This window comes from Megalopta genalis, chromosome 11 (assembly GCF_051020955.1).
Source record: "Megalopta genalis isolate 19385.01 chromosome 11, iyMegGena1_principal, whole genome shotgun sequence".
NCBI lineage: Eukaryota > Metazoa > Arthropoda > Insecta > Hymenoptera > Halictidae > Megalopta > Megalopta genalis.
The window spans coordinates 937,714-945,545 of NC_135023.1; the positions used below are offsets into that span (position 1 = coordinate 937,714).

Sequence of the window (7,832 nt, forward strand, 5' to 3'; positions counted from 1 at the left end):
TTAGTTGGCCCCTCATCTCAAGCCACTCCGGCATGGTAGAACCTGCCAGGGAATAAATTCCCAGCTGGCACAGCCTCCAGGATCATTAGGGCACGAAGCCCCCCCACCACGACAAGGTAGCGGACACGGGGGGCGGGGACCTTGACATAACCTTGACATTTTTTTTTACATGGAGGTAATCCCTTTACGGATATCCCGCCCCTTCGCGAGAGAAGTAGCGGGATTATTCGGGGTTCCATCGAGCCTCCCGATCCCGGAAGTGGAGCGATCAGCCCGACAACTGCTAATTCCTCAACCCGCTAATTCCTCCATGTCCGTCTCGCGAGCTTGCGGCGGGAGTCTGGGATCCGCGCGCGCATTCTAACCAGACTCCCACGCTCGTCTTCATTCTTCCCCGGAGGGGCAGATGCCCCCCCCCCCCCTATCACCCCGACCCGAAGGCGCTCTGCACTCCGTCGCCGAGCGCCTTACCCCCCCTGTTGAGCCGCCCGATGGACTAGCGAAGCCCGTTTGTTTCGCCTGGCGGCTCACCGGAGACCACCCCACGGGCGGCCGGCCAAGACCCCTAGTGGGGCCGATGCCTACCGCCGCGGGATGGCCCCCGCTTCGCGTTATTAGCGGGTACTCAGCGGAAGTGCGCGGTCGGCGCGCACCCTGGTACTCCGCACCCCCCTTCGCCAACCAGGATCACAGTTCCGCTGCGATGCCGCTCGGCCTCCTCCTTCTGCAGCATGACGCTCTCACAGAAGGAGGAGAAAGCCTCCCATGACCTCGCACTCCCAGCCACCTCCGCAACTACAGCCGGGAGTGCGAAGTTCCACCCTACGATCGTCCGCAGGCCACGGCGCTCCGAGGACCACGCTGGACACTTCTCCAGCGTATGCTGCGCCGTGTCCTGGGGACTCCCGCAGTGATGACAGCGCGCATCCACCTCCCTCCCGATGCGACACAGGTAACTCCCGAAGCAACCGTGCCCCGTGAGCCACTGCGTCATCATTCGCTCGTACGTATAGCAACTTTGCAACCCGACTCGGATACGCTCTATGGAACGTCGACGGGGACTTACAAGTGCCAACGCAAGCAGTTTATAGGTACGTGAACGACCCTCAGCCAGGCGTGGTCCATGAATTGTATTCGTGGACCGCAATGTGCGTTCGAAATGTCGATGTTCATGTGTCCTGCAGTTCACACGTTGACGCGCAATTACCTGCGTTCTTCATCGACTCACGAGCCAAGTGATCCACCGCTCAGGGTAATTTTTTCCCTTTATTCTCATATATAATGTGTATTTGCTACATGAATTTGTGTTATTTCGGAACAAGCCGATACCCGAAGAGCTCCAACCAGCGCGCATAATTGTACCTTAAAGAACGAGATATTTCCGTCGAATTATGTACGAGCAAATCCAAAACCACGGTTTTCTTGCAAGTATCATCATCGTCGGTCGGAGCGAATAGAACATTGAAAAGCCTTCTATCGAAGAAACACAGAGTATATGACGTCCAAAAATGACGGAGATATGGATTCAAACTGGATAATATCAACCCGATACTGGATTCAGAAAGTTTCTGTCTCCTTTCGTCGTTATACACCGGACGGACTCACGGCCGTCTCTAGCTGGGTGTCATATATACGTCCCACGCTCATGCTGCCACTAGCGCGCATCAGAGTAGAGTGTCAGACAACAACACAGCTTTAAAACGAGCTACACAAGCCAGTCTCTCTTGATACCAGTGTAAACGAGCATTAAGTTGTCATCTGACTGCCTGATATTTTCGTCCTTTAGACCTTCCCAACGATTCCTTTTACACCACAGCGAAGACTTGAGTAAGCGTGATTAGCACGCTCGCATCCCTCCCTGTCCTACTACAACTGTGTACAAAAAAAAAATACATCGGCTTTCTCTCTAACGAGAAGTTGGCCTACGCAACACAGATCAAAGGCCTAATACGTGTAATACGCACACGTCTGGCCGTGTAATACGCACGAATGATCTGGCCGGGCCCAACTCTTCTCGTGCGCTTATTTTTGTGTGTTGGGGCGCTTTCATAATCACAAACCCCAACAACACATCTGGAAGATGGCCTACGCAACGCAGATCAAAGGCCTAATACGTGTAATACACACGTCTGGCCGTGTAATACGCACGAATGATCTGGCCAGCCCAACTCTTCTCCATTTACTTTATATTTTTGTGCGTGGGGTGCTACGTAAAACCACCAAATCCCCACAACACACATCTCTGGATGATGGCCTACGCAGCGCAGATTAAAGGCTTAATACGTGTAATACGCACAAATGATCTGGCGGGCACAACTCTTCTCTTTGCACCCAACGTGTTTCTTTCTGTGTTCTGGAGCCCAGAACATCTAAGGTTATCACAGACCTGTTATTGCTCAATGTCGTGCGGCTAGGAGCCGCCAGTCTCTCTAAGAAGATTCCTTTGTACATTGGTAATAAAAATCCCACCGGCAGAAGCTGAGGGCCTTCCAGATACCATAATTACGTCTATTTAGCAGGCCAGAGTCTCGTTCGTTATGGGAATTAAGCAGACAAATCGCTCCACCAACTACGATCGGCCATGCACCACCACCCACCGAATCAAGAAAGCACTATCAATCTGTCGATCCTTCCGGTGTCCGGGCCTGGTGAGGTTTCCCGTGTTGAGTCAAATTAAGCAACAGGCTTCACTCCTGGTGGTGCCCTTCCGTCAATTCCTTTAAGTTTAAGCTTTGCAACCATACTTCCCCCGGAACCCAAAAGCTTTGGTTTCCCGGAAGCTGCCCGCCGAGTCATCGTAGGAACTTCGGCGGATCGCTAGCTGGCATCGTTTATGCTTAGAACTAGGGCGGTATCTGATCGCCTTCGAATCTCTAACTTTCGTTCTTGATTAATGAAAACATTTTTGGCAAATGCTTTCGCTTCTGTTCGTCTTGCGACGATCCAAGCATTCACCTCTAACGTTGGGTAGGTTAGATAGCAACCACGGGGCAAGGGGGGGGGGTCCAGCCGCGGCGAGCACCGGTGGGTATGGAGGGGGAAGTGTGGCCTTGAGCGCAGGTGGGTCTGGGGACGGAAGTGCTGCCGCGAGCGTCGGTGGGTATGGAGGGGATAGGGCTGCTGTGAGCTCCGCGATGGGGAGCGGGGGGTGTCTCGCGGTTTCGCATTTCGTACGCGATATCGATAGTCGCTTATTTTCCGGTGTTCTCATCTTATTGAATTTAATTATGCAGCGTTTTATCGCTCTTGCATTTTTACATTGTAGGAGATGTTTTGGAGTGAGAGAGAGAGAGGGGTAGACGCATCGCAACGGTTTCTCTCTCTCTCTTCGACAGCATCTGTAACGAGTTTGGACACGTTTTTTAAAGCGGTCTTCTCGTCTTATTGAAATGAGATGATTTGGGTGGTGAGAGCGAAGGGTAGACGCATCAGTTTCTCTCTGCCGCCCGATACGCTATAAACGAAACGCAGATTTTGGAGTGACAGAGAGAGGTAGACGCGTCGCAACGGTTTCTCTCTCTCTCTCTCTTCCGCAACATTTGTAACGAGTTTGGACACGTTTTTTCTACAGCTGTCTTCTCGTCTTATTGAAATTTAATTATGCGGCGTTTAATTATGCGATTTGGTTTCCCTCTCTCTCTCTTTCTCTCTCTCTCTCTTTCTCCCTTTCTTTCTCTCTCTCTCTCTCTTTCTTTCTCTCTCTCTCCCTCTCTCTCTCTCTCTCTCTCTCTCTCTCTCTCTCTCTTTCTTCCATAGCATTTGTAACGAGTCTGGACACGTTTTCTAAGCAGTCTTCTCGTGTTATTGAAATTTAATTATGCAGCGTTTTCTTATCGCGCTTGCATTTTTACATTTTAGGAGATGTTTTGGGGGGGTGAGAGGGAGGGTAGACGCATCGCTTTCTCTCTTCCGCAGCATTTTGTAACGAGTCTGCACACGTTTTTTCTACAGCGGTCTTCTCATCTTATTGAAATTTAATTATGTTGCGTTTTCTTATCGCGCTGAAACAGCGGCGATGAGAATGCCGAACCGCGGAGGAAAGGGGGTTAAGGCGTTTTCGCGAACGCTGTCGCAAATTTTGTGGTTTCGCATCCCGGATGACTCTCGGACACGTTGTCTTCCCATGGTATCAGTTTTCTCATCTTATTGAATTTTCTTTTGCTAAATTCGCAATTCGGTCGCCAATCGTTATGGAAGTTTGTTCGTTTGCAACATCCATCGCGAGCGTACCATCCTTACAAAACGTAAGAACGTATGACGGATTATCGGTGCGAAGAAGACAGGCTTCGCAGCTTTGGAAATTGGTCAGTCCCGTTTATTAATCCGGAGGAGCTCGCGAACGCTGTATTTTATTATCTGAGGGAGGATGATTTCGTGGAATGCTTCGCGTGCGGCATAGAACTCTATCGTTGGAAAGCCGGGGACAAACCCATGTTGGAACATCGCTTTTGGTCCAGGATTTGTCCGTATGTCCTCGGCGAAGGTTGCGGCAACGTGCTTGTCGGCGACGATCCTCGAACGATTTCGATACCACCAAGAAGCGTGGACGAATGTGGCATCTTTTACCATACGATGGAGGAGGAGAGAGAGGCGTGTGTAATAATTGTGAGTTTGAAATTAATGAAATTGAAATTTATTTTAAAACATTTGATTATAATATATGTTTAGTGTGCAATGTCTGTTTTCTCCACCAACGACGACAACGAGGGTGGTGGCACCAACTATGAATGAAAAATGAATGTAATACAAAGTTTAAAGTATTTTGATTTTGTAAATTTGTTGTGTAAAAACATTCACATCAATCGCATAAATTCTAAAAAAAAGTATTGCATTTATCTTTCTTAAATAGATATAATCACCTAGCCAAATTTAATCATACAGTATTAGTGCAGTTTTATAGGGAGAATGCAGGATGCTTGCAGTGTTAGTTATTTCTTTTTGCTACTAAGTTTGGCGGTTGTTCGGAATAAAGGATCAGAAAGAGAGAGATATTTTAAGATAGTAAATATATATTTTCGATACATGTTAGTTTTACAATAAAATTTTCATAATTATATAATTTTTTGGACAATGTTCGTCAACGGATTGTACTCGACGATGCAGTCATGTATCATCAGGCAGTATGCAGTCGTCAGAGGCAGGACATCCTTTTGACATTCGAATTCGATTCGCACGTCGATGGTTGCATTTTTCAGCGCTTCGTTTCGTCGTGAGCAATCGATGACGACGAACGGTCCGTACATTAGAAAGTCGATTGTATTCAGTAACACCTCGCCGTTTCCATAATAGAAATTTCGTGTACATGTCCTAGAGCAATGCGTATTTATCCTTTTTGAACTCGATGTATAAATCGTCGTAGGGATACATTTCCGAGTTCAAGTAAAGTCGAATATTGGATAAGAAGAACGAATCGAATTGGGTAGCGTTTTCTTTAAATCGTTTTTCCTTTCGGTTTGTAACGCGAATAACACGTATCGCGGTTTTTCCATTTGCGGTGCCGTTTTTATCGCCCACGTGTGCTTCGTGGTTGTTTGCAACATCGGATATTCGTACAGTTTCCACGAACGGAAAATCATGCTGATCGATATTTCGCTCTCAAGAATACGCAGCATCGACAACTTGTGTATTTCGTACAAAGCGACGTGCGGCATTCTCCATTGAATTTTATGCAAATCCAGGACAGGTTTCGCATTGTCGGACCAGCTTCGTAACGCGTTAGCGTCGTTGCGCGCGCGAATCAAAATCAATTCGTTCCGAGCATTTATTATAACGCGTTTGTAATCTTCGCAGAAGCCTAGCAATGTGTTCATAGGCATACAAAAGTTGAAATTTCGAAAATTCGTAGGCGTTGCAATGAGATTTTCCCTCCGTTGATCATCGTTTCTGTACATCCAGCCCGAGTTGGATAGCGAGTTGGATTTCGTAATGTTCAGACTCACGTAATTCTTCAAGGTCGTCGTTGTACCGGGATTTCTGGACCGATCGATTTCCACTCCGTTCAGTTCGTAACGTATCTCGTCGAACATAAACGCTACCGCATTGTTGTCTAGAGCTACCGTGGTCGATACTCGTAGGTCGATCCTCCAGGTAGGCTGAGTCTTCCCTCCACGTGTAGGAAGCTTTTACACGGAAAAGTGTACAAGTCTTGACGTTGATTGGGTATTCTTATCTCATCTTTGTTTCCAAACATTATGTTAGCGTATGGATTGTAGGTGTGCAGGTCGATCATAGTTATTCGATTGTCGAAGATTGGTGCCTCGGAGATGTTCAAAATGTCGTCGGACATGGTGGTGAAGCGAGTTCGATTACTTGGTAACGATGAATCCCAAAGATCGTAGATATTCCACGTTTCGCGCGGTTAGTTTTCTCGTCTTCTTCTTCTCCTTATTGTTGTTGTTATTTCGAAACGGCGCACCGTTTGCTATGTTCGACATATTCGATATCGTATTATTATTATTTTGAATTAACATAACGGTTATGTCAAGGTTATGAGACTGTTCGACGAACGTGCAGCTGTACCGTGATTTCTTCGTTTCGAAAATCAATCAAACGTCCAGACTGGTCCACGATGCGAATTGTTAAATCATCCATTGATCGTGTAACGATTCGAACACGACGACACGTTGGGTGCGAATTCGTGTATCATGTGAACCAGTTTCCCGTTATCGTACGAACCGGTGGTTACGTTGCATTCCATTCGAATAATATTCGTGTTAATGATATTCACGGAAGTGTCCGATACATGCCACAAGTTCGGTGATGGAATGCGATTTCTAGAGAATCCTAGGATAGGACCCACGGTGTCAGGTTTCGTAAAATCTATCTTATATGCACTTTTAATTTCGCTTTTCATAGTGTTATTGTTCGCTTGTAGGATCAGTGGATATTCTATATCGTTGTTATCTTTGGTTGGAGAAGGACACCGCGCGCTTATGTCACACCTCAAGTAAGCTTTGATCGCCTCCAGTTCGTACGAACCGTCCGGGATGATTATCTCCTCACCCTCGTCACCGAAATAGAATTTATTGTTTCCGATATTTGAACTGATGTTTGGTATCGTGCAGGCCCAGTTCGTAATCAGCATTGTTGGAATCTATAGGCGGGAAGTACTTGGACAATAACACGCTACTTCTTTCCGATAATGTGAACGTGTATGACATTCTTGCGACGAACTATATCAGAGTTCCTCGCAGGAATTTCACACACAATTGCCCGCACACACTTTCGTCGTAACTTTGATAAATCTTGTGATTGTACGAGAGCGCCGCGTTCGGTCCGAAATAACGAATCAATTCGATCGGTGGTCGAAGATCTCCAAAACTATCGGAGTAACTGACTTGCGAACCATGCTTTATATACGCGACCCAGTACGTTCCTGAACCATGACCGCTATCCAGATTCACTATTCCTCGTTCGTTTGCCCATACTTGTTTCGGCAATTCATCGCGCATGAAAACTTCGCGAAACGCGGTACAGGCGATTTTTTACAGACGATTTTCAATTCAACGTCCGTCGTCGAGTTATCTTTTTCCTGTCTTTTGTCTTTTTTTCTTCTTCATTCCTCTTCCACGTTTGTATGGTATGAGATACACTCCGCGACCCTCTATAGCAGGATTGTGTCGTCGCGTTTCTTCCAATTGTTTCTTCGCAGCTTTCGCATCGTTTATCGTTTTGATCACCCCAGCAGCGCCTCCTGTCAACGCTCCCAAAGCTCCCAAAGCAGGTAACAACAGCGGTAGAAAACCGCCTCGTTTGGCGATCGGTAGAATTCTTTTGACACTGTTTCTTCCACCATTCTTTCTCTTTCCTTTAACTGCTCGTCGGTCCTCCTC

At 47.1% G+C, this 7,832-nt stretch overlaps 1 non-coding gene across 1 annotated transcript; it reads right to left on the minus strand.

The window, feature by feature from the left end:
- Positions 1-1,100: 1,100 nt before the first annotated feature.
- Positions 1,101-1,255, minus strand: LOC143260351 (5.8S ribosomal RNA). Its single transcript, XR_013034491.1, has one exon. It is a non-coding gene; the product is annotated as a 5.8S ribosomal RNA (ribosomal RNA).
- Between the last annotated feature and the right edge of the window lie 6,577 nt (positions 1,256-7,832).